The sequence below is a fragment of the Notechis scutatus genome, chromosome 6 (assembly GCF_049901735.1).
Source record: "Notechis scutatus isolate UNSWTSFEM ecotype Mainland chromosome 6, rNotScu1.2, whole genome shotgun sequence".
Lineage (NCBI taxonomy): Eukaryota > Metazoa > Chordata > Lepidosauria > Squamata > Elapidae > Notechis > Notechis scutatus.
Window position 1 is genome coordinate 33,872,795 of NC_142014.1, and position 18,961 is coordinate 33,891,755.

Below are 18,961 nucleotides of genomic sequence, written 5' to 3' on the forward strand. Positions count from 1 at the left end.
TCTCATCTGCTTTCTCTGTTCTATCTTTTATTCTTTGTATTGCTTGCATTATTATTTGTAGTGTGACCTCCTTCTCTTTTTCCTTTTCACTCTCTTTCTCCTGTTGCAACATCATGTGTATTGATTGTTGGCCACTAAGTGGGGAGGAGGAGATGGGTATTGATGAGCTTGTGGCAGTTGTCTTCCTCATTTCAGGTTAAGTACAAGTCTAGTCAGTAAAGAAGAAACAGCTTGCAACAGCAATACACAATCTTCAGGTTCTTCTTTACCTTAATCCAGTTAAAAAGGGAGAAATATATAAAATTAAAATTAAAAATAAAAATTATCTAAGAGAAAAAGATCAACTCCATAGAGGAACCCCCCCACAAAAGAAAAAGAATACAAACGTAATCCAGCAGTGATATTAAAAAGCAGATTTTTTTTTTAAAAAAAAAACAACAGGGTAAAATAGAAAGAAAAAAGTTATATTCCAGCAGTGAAGTCGAGGTCTAATTGAAAAATAAAACAAAAAAGAAAACCAGAAGGTGCAGAAGGCCAGGCGCAGCTATCAGCATAAAAAGAAAAAAAAAGTTTTGCAGTTTGAAAGTTGTCACAAAGCAAACTACTGCCGCCATACAATGTCCAAAGCTCACTATCAAATTTTAAACAAGTTTCAGCAAAGCAAAATTCAAGGTCACAATAAGCTCTTTCCTTTCAACACCAGTCTCCAGCTCTTGAGATTGTTTTACAAGAGGAACACCTGCATAAAGCTCTCTATCTTCTCAAAGTGTAAATAGTCTGTCTGGAAAGTTTCCCTCAAAGTTCATTCCTTTATTTCCATTAATAGAAATTTTTTTTTAAACCTCTAGGTGTGTTGCCTCAACTTTCACTTCTATTTTACAATGTAACCAAAACAGGAAAAAAAAAGTTTAAAGTTCCCTTTTAGAACAAAGAACACTAACAAAAAAAAAACCAAGTTCTCTCTTAAAATAGATGTTAATATTAATTCTTCATTGCTTATTAATTAAAAAAGTCCAGTCCAGTTTAAAAAAAGAAGTCATTTTGTATATTGCATAATAAACAAAAAAAAAAAGTCAAATTAGTTTGACATCAGGCTCATTTTCGCTGCTGTCCCTCTTCTGTCTTCAATATTTTTCTTTTCCCCCTTAGGGTGTTCTCTTCCCCCCCACCAAAAAAAAAAGTTAGTTAAATCTCACCCAAAGCCGACATACTTTCTTTCCTCTTCTTCTGTTCTGGACTGTCCCAACCTTTCAGCAGCTTCAATGGCCACTTCTTCCACAGCCGGAATGAAGAGCTTCTCCTGGATCAACCAGGGACTTTGCGATGTCCCTGGGATCAGCATGATGTGCTTTCCTCAGCCACCATCTCTATGGGACAATTCGGATCCAAAAGGACCACCCAGCTGTGAAGATGTTGACAGTGGTCCCGAAGTCCCAAGATTGTTCATTGTGTTGTTGTGACATCAGCCCCACCCTCTCAAGTCATACATAATCTGTTCTATGCACCAAACAGCTAGTTTTAGATAGCCAGTGTCTAAACTGAAACATGTATTTTAGGCAGAATTATTTTGTAGTGACAAATCTGGTACATACTGATTGTTCCAGGTTTGAATCACAACCACATCATCTGTACCTTGTCTCTTCCACACTTTTTCTCTGTAAAAAGTGACCTGCCTCCTCCCTTGACCTTTTTCCTTCCTTTAACTGTTGCCACATCACTCATTTCTCCCTTCTCTTCCACATCATGGTCTGATCGTCCCAACACTTTCCTTTCCCTTTTAAGGCTTTTAAGTTTCAATAATCCAATAAATCCAATTGTTAAGAATTATTTCTTTTTGGCACATTCAAGTTCAGCTTTTAATTATGCCTGTTTAGTGCTAATATCATATAATTTAATATAATCCAATTTAAGCAGATATTTTCTTCTAGCTTCCTCTTTCAATTTAACTCTTTTTAAAGTTCAAAGCCTTATATCCAATTTTTTCACCACTCCCTCTAGTCGCCACTTTTCCAATCTTTCTTACAAGTCTCTTAAAACTTTACATCCGGGGTACCTTTATATTCAAATATTGCACCTGGTTTGCCTGGTCTCCAAACTGTCTGCTTCTTCACCGCTCCTGCACAATATTTGTCCCAGATAGCTCTCCATCTTCAGGGTGGCCATGTTTAGCCACCACTGCAGCCTGTCTTTGGGGGGAGTTTACCTAGCCAGGGAGGGGAGATGCAGCTCCCCTCAACCCGACAGGCAGTCTCCCCCTTCTTCCCCACCCCTCCAAGGTGGTTCTAGCCCCGTTGGGAGCCCTTTAACAGGAACAGCATGGATCAAAGCCACACACAATCGCGGTCTCCAGTCCATCCTCGACAAAATTGCCACTGGAAGTCAAAATTCATTTTGAATGTTAAAGGATTTAAATTTCACTATGCAACTAATACCAGAAAATTAAAGAAGTGTCCTTCTTAGTGGTTTAGCTTCACCAATGTGGGTAAAAGAAATCACTTGGAATACTCTGACCTCATTAAAACATGGAATTGAACAGCGTACCATTTTGAATATAACTGGGAAGTTTGAATGATAATCCTTTGAAGTACATAGGCTGACACCAGGCTAGTCTTTTTGAAATACAGCAGGAATGCATGTGTCTGTTTCAAGGAAAATTTGTTTAATATAAAGTACAATAAATATGCAAACAAAAATATATGTAGCTTGAAAGGGTTCTTTGCTTTCCAAAGATTGGACACACCACAATGGAGCAAATTCTTTATTAAATCACACAACCTCCCCAGCAATAGCTATTGCTCTAAGTCAATTCCAGCTTTGTTAGTCTTCCAGCTTTGTTACTCTTCCACTTAAACATGTCAGGGAGGGAGGGAAGGGAGGAAGGAAGGAAGATTTCTTATACTGCTTGCCAGCTTCCTACAGAGAAATTCAATGGGGAAGCCAGCTGGAAGACAGAAGTCACTCCTGCTTCCACTGTTTTTTGCCCACCTGTGGTCATTCTGCTGCTCTGTTTAGATAATTAAACATCTGTCAAATGGTGACTCAGCAGGGCACTGGTTGTGCAGTCTTTTAAAAATTGCCAATCTGCAAAAAAAAAATAATGAAGTAAGTATAGTCACAGGCATACTCAACCAGACACACATGAACTTATTCATATAACAATCTTCTCAGTGATGGGATTCAGCCGGTTTGCACTGGTTCACCTGAATTGTTAGCTAATTGCTTGTGCAGTTCTAAGAACTGGATGACAATAAAGTGCAAGAGTGTATTTTTTTTCTTTTCTCTCCCTTCAGTTAATAGCAGACAGCCAAGAACTTAACAGGCAAATATTTAGTTGCAATAACAAAACTGCAGGAATGCAGCTGGCACACACCTTGAATAAACAATAGAAACAACAGGATTAGGGCAGGAAAACACCCAGAAAACCCATCAATGACCCATCTAGGGATGGGATTAACCTCTGTATTAAGTAACATTTCTGTGATCAGCTGATATTCCCTAGAGTTCCCCAAGACCGTTTGTAGCTGCTGCAGTGTTGGCTACTTTTTGTTTCTTCCTGGGGGAAGAAGATACAGGATGGGACAATGATGCAGCTTGACACAGGCCCTGAATTTAATGCATGTGTGGTCCAGCCAGCTGTATTGCTTCTGCTGTGAAGCACCCAATTTAGAACATAGAGAACATAGAATAATATTATTAATCTTGATTGGTGAGGCATTACTACTAGGTTCACTATTTTTGGACAGTGCTAACTCAATGATTTTGGTTTATGTTCCTGAAAACCAAATTATATTATGTTCAAATTAAGACCCTCTCATTTTTTTATGAAAAAAAATGTCATCTTTACTTTCACTTTACTAATTTATTTGGTGAAGATGTGTCTTGCCAAAATGGCTCAAAGCAAAAACTCCTGAGTCCTTCAGAACAGATATGCTATAACTATCAATGCCCTCTGAAATAAGCTGTCCCCTCCCTCAAATTTGAATTACAGATAGTCCTCAGGATACAACCCAGTGATGGGATTCAAATTTTTTTTACTACCGGTTCTGTAGGCATGGCTTGGTGGGCATGGCAGGGGAAGGATACTGTAAAATCTCCAGTCAGAGGTGGGATTTGCCGGTTTTCCCAACTACTCAAAATTTCCATTACCGGTTCTCTCGAACTGGTCAGAACCTGCTGAATACCACCTCTGGTACAACCCTAATTTTCCATCATTAAGCAAAGAGTGACTGTTAAGTGAAGCATCACATCAGCACTCTACTTAGAAACAGCAGCTCTGGCAGTCTCAGATAGTTTCAGTTGCAGGGATTTGAAGTGGAAACTGTTTGCATAGGGCAGAGAATATGATGGCTGGATGCTATGATGGTCATAAATGCAGACCAGCTGCCAAACCACAAGATTTTGATCACATGATTGGGGGAATGATGCAGTGGCTGCAACTTCAACTAGCAGTAATATATCAAACACTTTGTGGGAGGTGTTAGTTTATTCCAATAAAGGTGTAGTTGGATTGTATGTTTGTTATGTTGGCTTGGCTATTGTATTATAGTTTGCTCTTATTCTGTAATTAGAGGTTATTGTTGTCATTGTTGTTATTATTATATTTTGACCCATCCATGTAAGATGGATGCCCATACAAATTTTAAATAAATAAATTCCAGGCCTCTCAGAGTCAGCCAATGGTCATATGGTAACTATTCTTAGGGCATATTCATCAGCTGGCAAATAATGAGGCATCTTCTCTTTCATGCCTCAAGAAAAATTGTCATAGTGCTAGTTTGCTCCTCAGAACTGGGTGGGTCTTTTTCCAGATGGGTGTCAACCAACTGGATGGAAGAATTCTAGTGCTATATTGGTCTCTTTGCTTCTCATGGTCTCCTGATCAAGATAACTGAAATAGTGTCAAATGTACTATTTGAATTAGGAAAGTATTCCAGATGCCACCTTTAAAAAGTCAGTCTAGAATTTCAAAGCTCTGTAGGAGTCTTAGTCTGTCTCAGGCTGTCATCAGGAAAATCCATGTGCAGGCTGTAGGCTCAATTTGCTCAACTAAGAAAAAAAAAAGGATCTGAATATTGGACAGCTTGTAATTTCTCCTATCATGATAGGATGTATGGTAAACTTTGGTCATTGTATTATTCCTTATCTTTGGATGTTGGACATCCATTATATAGCCTGTTGTGAGGTCACATTTTTTAAAAAAATAATTTTTATTAATTTTCTTTTTTTTTTACATCATAAAACATAATGGTATCAACAACATTCTTGGCATCTATATAAGATTTTGATTTAAATATCATAATACATTATATTGCATTTATCTACTATTAAATAATATCTTTAGCTATAATTACTATTCTTATACCTTTATATAGTTTACAAAATTTTATTTTACTTTCTTAATGGTTGTTTCAATTAAATTTTTTGTCTCACTTCTTGGTTCTGTTTGTTAGCCATTTATACCAATTGTTCCAAATGGTAAAGAATTCAGAGTCGTCTTTTTCTTTCAATTTCATTGTTAGCATATTCATCTCAGCACTTTCTGTTACTTTGTGTATTATTAGTTCTTCATTGGGGGTATTTGGTGTTTTCCATACTTGCGCAAAGGCTATTCTGGCGGCTGTTACGATATGTAACACTAGGTATTTTACTTCTTTCGGTAGTCTTTCTTTAATGATTCCTAACAGGAAGGATTCTGGTCTGAGCTCAATCTGATAGCCAGTGATCTCTTTTAACCAATTTTTAATTTGAATCCAGTATGTCCTGGCCTCGGGGCACATCCACATGTGATAAAATGTACCATCAACTTTTTTGCACTTCCAACATTTAGGACTCATATTGGAGTAGATCTTTGCCAATCTTGTTGGGGCTAAATACCATCTATAAAGCATTTTATGTATGTTTTCTTTGTATGCGGCAGATACCGTTAATTTATAATTTATATTCCATATTTTTTCCCATTCCTCTAATTCTATAGTGTATCCAAAATTCTGTGCCCATGCAATCATTGTACTTTTGACTATTTCCTCTTCCATTTTAAAATCTAATAAATATTTATATATTTTAGTTATAAGTTTTTGTTCCGGTCCCATTAATATTTTATCTAATTGGTTCTGCCCTTTGTCAAATCCAAAATCTTTTGAGTCTTTTTTATATTTATTTTGAATTTGCAAATATGGCCACCATTCGATTATAATTCCATTTTCTTTCAGTTCTTGGTTTGATTTTAATTTCCCTTGACTATCTAATAGTTCTTCATAGCTTACCATTTTCCATAGGTCTAATCTATTTGGATGTATTATGGCTTCCATGGTTGACAGCCATCGTGGGATTTCTGTATAGTGTTTACCTTTGATTTTTTTCCAAATTGTAATCAATGAATCTCTTATTAGGTGTTGATTGAAATCGGTATGTATATTACCTTTATTTTCCCATGAAAATGCATGCCAACCTATCAAGAGGTCATGTCCTTCTAATGTTAAGATTCTCTTGTCTTTTAATTTAATCCAATCCTTAATCCAACTCAACATCCCTGACTGATAATAAAGCTCCCATTCTGGTAGTCTGAGACCGCCTCTGCTCCTATTATCTTGTAATAGTTTCATTTTAATACGTGGCCGCTTGCCCAACCAGACAAACTTGGATGTCATTTTATTTAGTTCTATAAAAAAAGATTTCCCTAATTTAATTGGAATCATTTGGAATAGATATATTAGTTTTGGTAAGGTATTCATTTTCAATGTTGCTATTCTTCCTAATATAGACAGTTTCAATTTGGCCCATAATTCCAATTCTTTTCTGATATGCTTAATCTGTTTGACAACAGTTTGAATCTTTTAATGATGAACATCTGGGTGATATCCAAATTCCCAGATATTTCACCTTTTTTACTATTTGCAGTCCTATTGTATTTTCTAATTCTATTTTCTGTTTTGTTGTACAGTTTTTGACTATCATCTTAGTTTTATTTTTATTTATTTTAAATCCTGCTGCTTCCCCAAATTTTTCTATTTGTTGCAACAATATTGGTCCCGAATTCATTGGATCTTCCACTATAAATACCAAATCATCAGCAAATGCCTGAACTGAAATTCCTCATTTCTAATCTTAATTCCATAAATTTCTGGGGTTTGTCTGGTTGTAGCTAGCAACACTTCTAAAGACAAGATAAATAACAGAGACAATAATGGACACCCTTGTCTCACTCCTTTTGCAATTTCAAAATCTTCAGTACGATCTCCATTTAATAATGATTTTTGATTTGAATATATTTCTTGTAGTGTTTTTTCTATATTAGTGCCAAAATTCAGCTTTTTAATTTGATATAGCATGAATTTCCAACTAAGATTGTCGAATGCTTTTTGTGCATCTAAAAAAATTAAAGCTGCCTGTTTTTCTGGGTGAGCTTCATAGTATTCAATCAAATTTAGTACTGTCCTAATATTGTTTTTAATTTGTCTATTTGGCAGGAAACCATTCTGGTCTGTGTGTATAAGTTCACTCAAAATTGGTTTCATTCTTTCTGCTAATATTGTCATAAATATCTTATAATCCGTATTTAGCAGCAAGATTGGCCTATAGTTCGCAATTAGTTGTTGATCAGTGCCATCTTTTGCAATTAAGGAGATGTATGCCTCGGACCAGGACCTCGGAAGTCTAGCTTGCATTAATGCCTCATTATATAGTTCCAGTAATATTGGTTCAAATATTTCAAATAAATTTTTATATAGTTCGCCTGGTAGACCATCTGGGCCTGGTATTTTATTATTTTTTTGTTTTTGTATCGCATTTTGTAACTCTGTTAATGTTATTTCTTTATTAAGTACTTCTCTGTTTTCTTCTGAGATTGGGCTCAGACCGTTTCCCTCCAAGTAGTATCTAATGTTTTCTTCCCTAACATCTTCTTGCTTATAAAGCTCGACAAAATACCTCTGCGCAATTCTCTTTTTCTCCTCCATCTGATAATACACTGTCCCTTCCTCATCCTTGAGTTGCTGAATTAGTCTTTTCTCTTTCTCTATTTTTGATTTATGGGACAACCACCTTCCTGGTTTATTTGCTGATTCAAAGAAATTATGTTTAAGAGTTGTTAAGTTATGTGCATTTTCCTCAATATCTATCAAAGTTGGTTTATGTCTAATCATCCCTATTTCTTTCTTAACTTCCATATTCTTTGGGTCTTTTTGGAGCTCATATTCAAATTTTTTAATCCTTTCTTGTAATTCGTTCTGTTTCTTCCATTTTTCTTTATTTTTCTTAGCTATATAGGCTATTGATATACCTCTCACGAAGGCCTTTGTAGTGTCCCATAAATTTTGTAAACTAGTATGTTTTTTTAGATTAACCTTAAAGAATGTTTCTAACTCATTTTTCATTCTTGAGATATATTTTTTTTCCTTTGTTATTTGTGAATTTAATATCCATCTCTTTTTCCTTTTACTATGTCCTTTCCATGTAATTTAACCGGGCTATGGTCAGCCCATATATTAGGCATTATCTCTACTTCACTAATGTCTTTCTCAATTGCCCCATTAACCCATACCATATCAATTCTGGACCATGCTTTTTGTGGACTAGAATAAAACGTATATTTCTTCTCATTTGGATTCCTCTTCCAAATTGGTCTCATGTGTTAAATCAAAAATTTTTTTTTGGTAAAATTCTTTTTTTTTCTTCCTAGTCCCTTCCATACTAATATAGTCTTTTTTAACATCAACAATGGCATTAAAGTCCCCTATCCAGCAAATATTTTCTTCACCTACACTAATTATTTTATCATACAGTCCCTTATAAAACTTCTTCTGGTTATCATTAGGGGCATATATCCCCACTAATAGTAATTGTTTTTGATGTAAATTAATTTGTATCATTAAAATTCTGCCTTGTTCATCTGCATAGATTTTTTTTGCATTTATCCCTTTTTTACGTAAATTGCTACCCCCCTTTTCTTTTGATCTGCCAATGCTGTAAATAATACACCCAACTTGGGATATTCTAGATACTTTTTTATGCTGTTTTTGGATATGTACCTCCTGTAGGCATATAATATCAACGTTTTGTTTAGTTAATTTGGTTAATATTTGTTTCCTCTTGATCTGGGAGTTTAATCCATTGATGTATATTGAGAGTAATTTAATCTCTTCTTCCACTGTTAATTCTGAGTCTACCTAAATCTTCTGTTTGTTCTTGCTTCTCCTTGGGGTCTTGTTCTTACTCCTTCTCTCCTTGGGTATTCTCTCTTTTCTTTGCCTCGCTCTTCTTGGTCCATTTCCTGTATTCCCTGTTGCTGATCTTCTTGTTGGTCCTCCTGACTCTTGCTTTCTGACTCTTCTTTATTGTTCCCCTCTTCCTCTGTTTCCATCAACTGATCGTAAAGTTCTTATGCCTTTTCAATACTATAAATTTTTACTCTTCTTTCTTGCCACGTCACCAGCATTCCTTCAGGGACCAGCCATCGGAACCAGATGTTTCGTTTATTCAGTAGTATCACCAGAGATCTGTAGTCCTTCCTCAACTCTCTTACCCACCTTGGAATTTGTTTCAAGGTCGCAATCTCTTTTTCTTTATACACCATTGGCTCGTCCTTTGTGATTCTATATACAATGTCTCTTATATTTTTTCTGGCGAACCTGATGTGGACCTCTCTAGGCAGCTTGTTTCATCTGGTGTAGTTTGTATGGATTCGGTAGACCTCATCTAATTCTTTCACTATTTCCTGCTGGTCCCTTTGCAATGCCTCTGCTATTAAGTGGGACATTATGTCTCCCAGGTCTTCATCTTTGGATTCCAATACATTTTGGAACCTCAAATAGAATGCTGCATGTTCCATTTCGAGATAGATAATCGAATCTTCTAAGTCTCTGTTCATCTCTATTACTTTCCTATCCATCCATCCCTTCCAATCTCTTATCTGTTTGTTCAGCTTTAGTTTCTATATTCTTTATTCTTTGTTCTTTGTTCATTCTTCTCCAGTGTCTGTTGGATCGTTCCCATCTTGTTCTCTAAATTTTGAATCTTACCCTTCATTTCTTCCATTTCCGTCTTCATATCTGTATGGTTATTAACCATTGTCTCCTGCATTTTAAGCATTGTTTCCTGAATAGCTGTTAATGTTGCTTGCATCATCTGCATGTTGGCCGCATTGCTCATCTTTTCCGTATTCAACATTGCTTCTATTGTTTTTTGGCCCGCTGGAGATGCAATAGACATTGATGAACCAGACATCGGTTTTTTCCCTTTCAGGTTCGCTGTTGTAGTACTGGTCATATTCCTAAGTTTATTGTAGATATCTTCCCACTTTACCATTCACTGTTTAATTTTTCTTTTGTTATTAGTTCTATTCAGTAGTTTCCCTTAGAATATAAATATCTTTTCCCACTTATGACATTCTAAATTATTCAGATTTGATTCAATCTAACTAAATCACCAAACTAACTGAATCACCAAAATTAAAGAAGATAAAGAAGGGAGAGAGCTAAAGGGATGACAGGAAGGATAATATCGAAATGAGAGAAAATGCCCTCAACCATTGGGAGATCGCGACAACCGGCAGCAGCCAGACAAAAGGTAGCAGGAGCCTTCAAACCGAGATGCCCAGCTAAAACAAAGTCATCAATTTTGGATTGCTTCAGAGAAGGTTGAGGAACCGGGTCAGTGAGAGATCTGCTCCTTTTCCTTGTCTTCATTATATTAAGTAGCACAATAGAGGGGGAGCTGTGTAATATAGCATAAAGTCTAGTCACTGAAACAAGTCCTTAATCCAGAGGAAAAGGAATCAGGAGTCAAGAAGAAACAAGTCCTAACGCAAACAATAGCAGAGCTCCTCACAAGTATACCAAGGATCCTGCCCTCCTGACAGAGCAGGGAACATGAGTAAATAAAAATGATAAAATAATAAAATAGTGGATAAAAAATAGAATAAATCAGATAAGAGAAATCACATCAAAGCTAGGCATCGCTAGACTTCCAGCTAAAGGAGTAAGATCTTTAGAACAACAACAACAAAGAAGCAGCAGCAAGGCCCTCCTACAGCTGAGGCCCAGCTCGGACTTTTTTAAAAATTCAGCTAAACCATAGCTGAAATATAACTAAAAGTGGATTAGTGATCATACTGCGAAAATTTCAAAAATGTAAAGGGTTTAAAAACAAAAATTTGAAGACTAAGATATGCTAGAAAAATAGCCTTAAAAGCAGGTAATAATTAGAGTAGGCTTATTTAATCTTAATTAAGCAGAGAGCCTACTTGCCTGCTGCTCTCCAGGGAAGCCCACTACTGGTTCTGTGGGCGTGGCTTGGTGGGCGTGGCAGGGGAAGGATACTGTAAAATCTACAGTCAAAGGTGGCATTTGCCGGTTCTCTGAACTACTCAAAATTTCCACTACCGGTTATCCAGAACTGGACAGAACCTGCTGAATACCACCTCTGGTTTGAGGACAATTTAACCAAGTTTGTCCTGACAAAGAGGATGTTCTGAAGCAGATATATTTTCCAGACTGATGAGCATCAATGATTTTTTCCAGAATGTTTTTATCAGTGTATATAATTTGTTTTGAGTCATTGCAATAAGAACTTTGTTATGATGAGGAAATTTAATATATATTTCCATAGGATAGGATTGCTAATTTAATAAAATGTTTACACAATTGAACAGGTTGTTTGTTAGAATTGACTAAACCAAAGGGATTATTATTTCACACAGACACCTCTCATATTGGATGACAGAGCTACGAAATAAATGAAAAAGGCATTAAATAGTGTGTGATTTGTTGATTCCTAAATCTCTATATCTTAGTAGGACCCAAATGTATTTAACAGAAAAGATAAGCAGACATGCAGAAAAGGTAAAATATGAAAATCTGAAAGGTTTTCTTGCCCCAAATTATACAAACATAATGTATCCGTTTGCACACAAAGGTTCCACAAAGATTTCAATGATTTAGATTCCTACTTCCTGATTTATCAATTGATTTAGTCCTGCATGATAAACCAGTACAGAATTAATCTGAGTTAATCAGCATAAAAAGATTACACTCAAAAACGATGGGTAATATTATGCACAAAATATATACTTATTGTATAATCATATAGAAGATAATTTTGCACGCTTCATGCTAGTATTAAAAGGACCAATTGTTAAGCTAACTTGGGAAACAAAGAAGTAGCATTATGTGCCAATATTAATTTGGCATATGAACCAAAATGTACAATTTAAATGGACTCTAGAAGCACACCTGCCTGACAAGAAAATTGTATAGAAACATATAGATGTTCTGCACTACTTATACTTTTTCACAACCAGAAACATAATTACCATATTTTTCGGACTATAAGACATACTCCCCCCCAAAAAAAGTGGGTGGAAATGTCTATGCATCTTACAGAGCAAATATGGGCCTGTTTTTGGCCTCCCAAACCCCATGCACATGCCGGGGTGGGCAAAAATGGGCATGTTTTTGGCCTGCAGAGTGCTTCTGGATGTAAGGGAGGGCAAAACTAGGACCCATGGAGGCAAAAAATATTTTTTTCTTGTTTTCCTCCTCTAAACTGAAGTGCGTCTTATGGTCTAGTGCAGGGTTGGGATTATACCAGTTCTCACATATTCGCTAGAACTTGTTAACTTTCTAAGCAGTTTGGAGAACCAGTTGTTAGAAGAAATTACTGGCCTAATCCTGTAAGGAAGGCAGGAAGGAAACATTCTGGTTGCTTACAGAAACTGCCTCTCCGTTAACCCTGATTACATTCTTGGGAGTACGCCTAGACTTCCTGTCTCTGGAGCTTCTCTGGAGGTTTTTTTTTCTCCTTTGCTGTTACTTTGCTTGACTTTCTTAAAGGGGAAGAGTTGTTTTAAGCTTTTTACACTGCTGTTGGGAGGAAATACTCCCCTGGAAATACTTCCAGCCGACATGCAATGATCAACATCTTGAAGAAATAATTGAATAAAGAAGCAGAGCTGCTGGAAAGAAACTTTTAATGACAAGGAATCAAGATGAGTGACATTCAGCAAGGCTTCTTGGCTAGCTAGAAAGATTGACATACAAATGTGAGTTTACATACCCTTTCCGAGTTTTGGTCTAAAACTGTTATTGGTGAAGTTTAATTGCTTTTGGGGGCCATTTCTTCTGGGACCCACCAAAAATTTTCCGCGGCCCACTGGTTGGTGACCACTGGCCTAGATGATTGAGTTTTCATTAACACATTGCAATACATTTGGGGGGAGAAACCCATGAAGTTGCTGTGGCAGTAGTTGGTATATTCCAAAAACTTTCTGACTCTCTGCCTATTTTTTTATTTTCACTGATGAAGCTTCCTAGATGGGAAGCAAAACATCTTAACAAATTTTGGTCCAGTTGCCATGAGTCAAACTTTTAGATACCTTTGGCCTGGATGTGTCTTCAGACATATTGTTTGCTTTTAATTTAAATTTAGACTTTAATTTTTTTTATGTACAGGTAGTTCTAAATTTACAACCATTCATTTAGCAACTGTTCAAAGTTACAATGGCCCTGAAAAAAGTGACTTATGACTCGTCTTTACACTTATGACCATTAGAGCATCCCCACAGCCATGTGATAAAATACAGGCTCTTAGCAACTGGCATGTATTTATGATGGTTGCAGTATCCTAGGGTCATATGATCACCATTTGTGACCTTCCCAGCTGGCTTCTGTCAAGCAAGTCAATGGCAGAAGCCAGATTCATTTAATGACCTCATGATTCACTTAGCTGCAATGAGTGGCTTTAAGACGTTGGCAAAAAGGTTGTAAAATTAGGTGTGACTAACTGTCTTGCTTAGCAACTGAAATTCTGGTCCCAATTGGGTCATAAGTAAAGGACAACCTGTATATATTACATTTTGTTTTAATAACTTTAATAGCTTTAGTGCCTATATAAATATATAAACAGAATATAAATAACTTATAAGTTCAATCATCATCTGTTATGTTTGTATTTTGCAGACTGGATTCCAAAGACCCCTAAGGATCCATGGGAACTATTATTTAATTTATATCGTGCCTTTATTATTTTTACAAAAAACTGAAGGCAGTAAACATATCCAATATTTCCTATTTTCCCCACAACAACCTGTGATGTAGGCTGAGAGAGAGAGTGACTGGCCCAAGGTCACCAAGTTGGTTTTCATGGTCAAGGCGGGACTTGAACTCACAGTCTCCTGCTTTCTTAGTCCAGTCCTTAACCACTAGACCAAACTGGCTTGGGATAGATTCCCTGGGACTAATGGGGAAATAAACCCTGTAAAGAACTAAACTTTATTCCCTTATACCAGGGGCTCCAAATTCATGTCGTCACAGCGGCGTCATGTGATGTATTGTAACTTTCTCCCCCTTCGTTAAACCGGATGTGGGCATAACCAGCATCCGAGCCACAAGTTTGTCAGTCCTGTCCTATACAGAAGCATTTCCCCTTTTTTCAGTCCTTGCAGAGATTAAAATTTTTCCCCCAATGGAGGATTCAGTCATCCGCTTCCACCTTGACGCTACTGTTCAGGGGCATCCATAGCAATTTTATTATATGTGAGTAGAAAGAGTGGAACTTGTCTGTTGATATTCAGAAGCTCCATCCCTTTTGATTGCTTAAATCTGCACACCAAAAGAGTTTGAGCCTCTGGACTAGCAAGAATAAAAATTTGCCAAGTGACATGGCAGTGTTAAATTTTAGTCTAAATAAATACATCTATTTAATGCTACCAGTATAACAATGGCTCTGTGAAAATCCCATATGAAAAGTGTACTTCCAAAATAGGAATTAAAACAATACACAAAACCTATAGGATGGAGAGTTTCTTTTATATCGGGTGTCGCTAATAGTAAAACATGCCTGGAATAATCTTTACATACAGTCAGTAAGATTAATCTTTCTAAAAACGTCTTGTAATATTTAGATCTCAATCCAAACAGAAGAAACCTAAATTTGAATCAATTATTTTTTAATCCATGGGAATTCTAAAGTGGATGGGGGAGAATAAATCTGATACAAAGTAAAGATAGTAAGGAGAAAAGCCAGTCTTTTGCTGTGAACAAAAGCCAGCTTAATGGTGTAACACATTAGGATTTACTCCCACATCCATCCTTCAGCAGCTGAACCAATTTCTTTTTGGCTCAGCTGCTTTATACTTGAAACCAGTGTGAGGCTAGTTTAATTGCTTGATATGATGCCCTTCTGAGGAGCTTACACAGAAGCAGTTTCTTTATGTCTGGAAATTCTTGTATCCTGGAAGTTTGGCTGCAGACATGCTAAAAGGTCTTTCAAAGAGCAGAGCTGGGTTGACTCTTCCTGCTCCCAGAAACTGGCGCAGACTGCCAGTCAAAAAACTTAAAGTGAAATAAGGAGGTGGATTGGGGGTTAGGCACTGTAAAACATTTTACCTCTCTTTATAACCTAGGATGCAGTTGGAAAAAGTGAAAAGCATTTCTGTACCCCCATCTCCCAAACTGCTGCACAAAATTAACCAAAAGGTCAAGCCTGCTGCATCCTAGGATTGTTGGCAATAAAAACAACAGCTAATCAATCAATTAAAACAGCTTTGGAGGGATTGGGAACCAGAGCTGATGGCAGAACTGTAGAAATATTTTCTACAATATTTTCTCTAAAAAGATATTTATTAGTAATTCTTCCTCTACTGATCTGAAATGGCCCTTTATAACTTGGGAGAAAAGATCAAGTATTGAGGCAGCTTCAGTTGTCCTTTTCCCCCCTCCTGAATCTCTGGGACAAGGAGAATGAGAAGAAAGAGACTCTCCCCAGTCACTTTGGAAGAGGATTCTTGCAAGAGGCAGCTTACTCTCCAAGCCCCCAATAAGGCGGGATTTAGCCCAAAACATTGCTGTGAATCAGGGAAAGTCGGGGAAAGATTACGAGGAACTTACAGTTGCAGTTTCAATATAAATTTGGCAATAAGTCTGCCCTCTTGCTGCCTTTCAAGTGAAGCCGGTACCCTCTCGCACGCTGCCAAAGAGCGGACCTCGTGAATTTTACTTCTTTACAACTTAAGATTCAGTTGAATAAGTGAAAAGCACTCCTATTTATACTGACTCTGAGCAGGGAGATGCGGAGAACTGCTCTCCGGGATCTCAGGGCCCATCCACATCATCGGGGGAAAACGCGGATATGCGAGCAAAGTGTGGTGGTGCTGTCTTTGCTCCGAAGTAGACCGATCGAGCGCGAAAGCGAGCGGAGGTACTCGCAGTAACGACGGGATTGCCTTTGCAGCAATCGCGCAGCTTCACCCTCCTAATAAAGGAAAAGGCGTTAAGCAAAGCGACACCTCGAACTGTATTAGCGCAATTGGGTTACAGCCGCCCCGGCAACGGGAATCTCGCAGGGCTCTTCTGAGTCCCTTCGCAATTCCTTCGCCGCACCCTGCCAAACTCTGTGTTTTTCACCTTGTCTTTGGCCGCCCAACGGGAAGAGAGAGCTGCCGGCCTAGAGACTGGAGCTCAGCAGCAGGCGCCTCCGCCTCCCTCCGCAGGCAACCTCCGCCCTACTTCGCCTAGGCGTGGGATGCAACTCTGGCTCCTGACTGCCCTTGACACCAATCCTTCGCCGCGGGAGCAACAGCAGCCGCAACAACAAAAGCAGGCGAGGACAAGTCGGGTGACCGCGATCTGCTTCCCGCTCCTCCTCCTCCTCCACCTCCGGATGAAAGCAGCCTCAGACCGGCTGCACAAAAGGCCCCTCAGCCGCCTCCTCCTCCTCACCCTCCCTCTGCGGATCACGTCACGGGAAATAAATAAATAATCCCATTCACCCAGTGACAGGGAGCAGGAACCGGCACGGCGGCGGCAAGCTTAGAGCCAACCCAGCCCAAGCTAGAGAAAGAGACAGAGAGACGAAGCCAGGTAACGTAAAAGAGATCCATGCAGTGGGTTCTTTAAAGGCAAAACCTGTCCCCCTTGGCGCAGCTTGGGAAAGGCGGCTGGGGTGGAAGCAAGGGGCGGTAGCAGCAGCTTCTGATCTGTTTATTTCTAGCCATGTGTGCCCGTTGCCTACCGCTTCGTGTTTCTGTCCTGCTCCTAAAACGCTGCTGACCTCCAGTGTAAAGGAACGTTATAACCCGTCTAGCCACCGTTTCCCACCCCAGGCACGGAAGGCAGAGAAGAGTGTCCTTTTTTGCCACCTCGCTGCTGCTGTTGTGGTTGGAGCGCGTTGCTTTGGATAGGTGGGCAAACCCCCCGTTCACCATGTGAATGTCTCCCTCACGGGCCGCTTTGTTAAGCGTACGTGTGGGTGAAAGCGGGAGATGCGTGGGAAAGGTTCTATTGAACCGTTGGCAAGCCGAAGGACTAAGACTGCCGCAAAGTTGAATGCACAAACCAACCTTCAAATCTTACCACCTTCTCCGGCACTTGCAGAATTGCTTGCCCTTGGACAGGGGAGGTAACCGCACTAACTCCGCCTTTTATCTCCACCCATTTGATAGATGGCCACAGATGCCTCAGTGACTTGTCAAATTGCCAATCGCCTCTGTAGACAAAAAGATACACCTTAGGCCGCATACACGAGGATGCATGACACTTACGCACGTTAATCTTTCCCCACCACCCCAGACATCACGCTATGGGGCGATACGGGAGCCTAGCCGAGGACCTTTTTTTCACGCCGAATGCCAGATTAACATCCTCCCACTTCCGACGCCGCAACATTTTACACCCAAATCCCCTGTGCTCGGAAACTAACAAAACCAGTTTTACCTTGCCATAGCCTCTAGCATTGCAATTAGTTTCCCTCCACCCGGGACCTAAAAGCAGCCATCTTGAAAGCAGTTCTAAATGGGACTTCAATCTACTGGGATAAGCACCGCAGGTTGTTTGGGGGAGGGTGACAAGGCCGGCGCACACCGTTGGGTATACCTTTGGGACCAGTCCGTTAATTGTGCGCTGCCGCAGGACCAGGACTAAGGCGGGGATTAAGGCGGGGACAGGAACAGTCGCAGCATCACGCGTCCTTTCTCCGTATCCAGTTCATTATTAAGTCCGGCCCTTTCCCCCTCCTCTTCAATTCCGGGAGTAACCGGTTAACCGAGATGGGCGGGGAGGTGTGTATTTCTGTCCAGGCCGATATGTATTGAACCCGTTTGGTTTTGCTTTGTTTTATTCCTATCGCGTCCCAAGGTGGGTGGGTGGCAGAATCTCGGTGCCAGAAATCTTCGCAAACGTATGATTTGGGCCATGATCGGGCCGTTCTTCTTTTCAGACCCCACCTCGGACTTGGCCAATGGGAAACGCGTGGAGGCTGCCCAATGGAAGGGCACCGTCTTGATCCATCTGTGAGGGAGGGATGCTATGAGAAGAGGGCTTGGTTGACTTGCCGTCACCGGTTGGTTCTTGCTGGTTTGGAAGCTATCTGAGGCCACGTGGAGGGCCGCTGAACAGCTGGGATCGCTGTCAGCCAAGGGACATCAAGGGCATGTGGGGCTACCCGCTCATAGAAGGCTTTTCAATGCTACCCTTCCCTGGGGAAATTGTTTAAAGTACTACTTTTTAGATAAAATGTGCTGGAGCTGTCAGAAAAGTGAATTGTCCTGTTTTTGGAATTTCTCTGTGTGTGTATGAGGAAGAAGGATGAGTATTTGTTCCTGTGTGTGTTACTAACAGGGAACACTCTGCTATATGCTTATGACATCTTTTGTGACAATTTATGATGGCGTAAGCTACCTCACAACCATCAAACCTGTGTTTAAAATAGCAGTGAAAGAAGAAATAGGCAACATTTGTATTTTACTTAAATTTCAAGCAAAGCCCAGCCATATTGCATGATACAGATATTTTTAATGAAAGCTCCCACTCCATGAGCACTTCAAATTGCACATGCACAATTCATTTTGGTGAATTCTTAGGCCAAATCTTTAACATAAGTCTTCCTTACCTTTCTTGAAGTATTGTAATACCACATCTTGCCACGCCAGAGATAAAACCACTCCTATTCATGTTGTTTCTTCAAGGGATTG

At 39.1% G+C, this 18,961-nt stretch overlaps 1 protein-coding gene and 1 long non-coding RNA gene across 2 annotated transcripts in view; one reads left to right on the forward strand and one right to left on the reverse strand.

The window, feature by feature from the left end:
- Positions 1 to 2,743: 2,743 nt before the first annotated feature.
- Positions 2,744 to 18,236, reverse strand: LOC113412306 (uncharacterized). The gene is made up of 3 exons (XR_015750046.1): positions 17,865 to 18,236; positions 17,333 to 17,478; positions 2,744 to 3,081 (listed from the first exon to the last, which is right to left on the reverse strand). It is a non-coding gene; the product is annotated as an uncharacterized LOC113412306 (long non-coding RNA).
- Positions 16,267 to 18,961, forward strand: part of SLC16A7 (solute carrier family 16 member 7) — a 93,580-nt gene continuing 90,885 nt past the window's right edge. The window contains exon 1 of the mRNA XM_026667835.2: positions 16,267 to 16,853. The gene's annotated coding sequence lies outside the window, so the exon portion shown is untranslated. The remainder of the gene's footprint in view (positions 16,854 to 18,961) is intronic.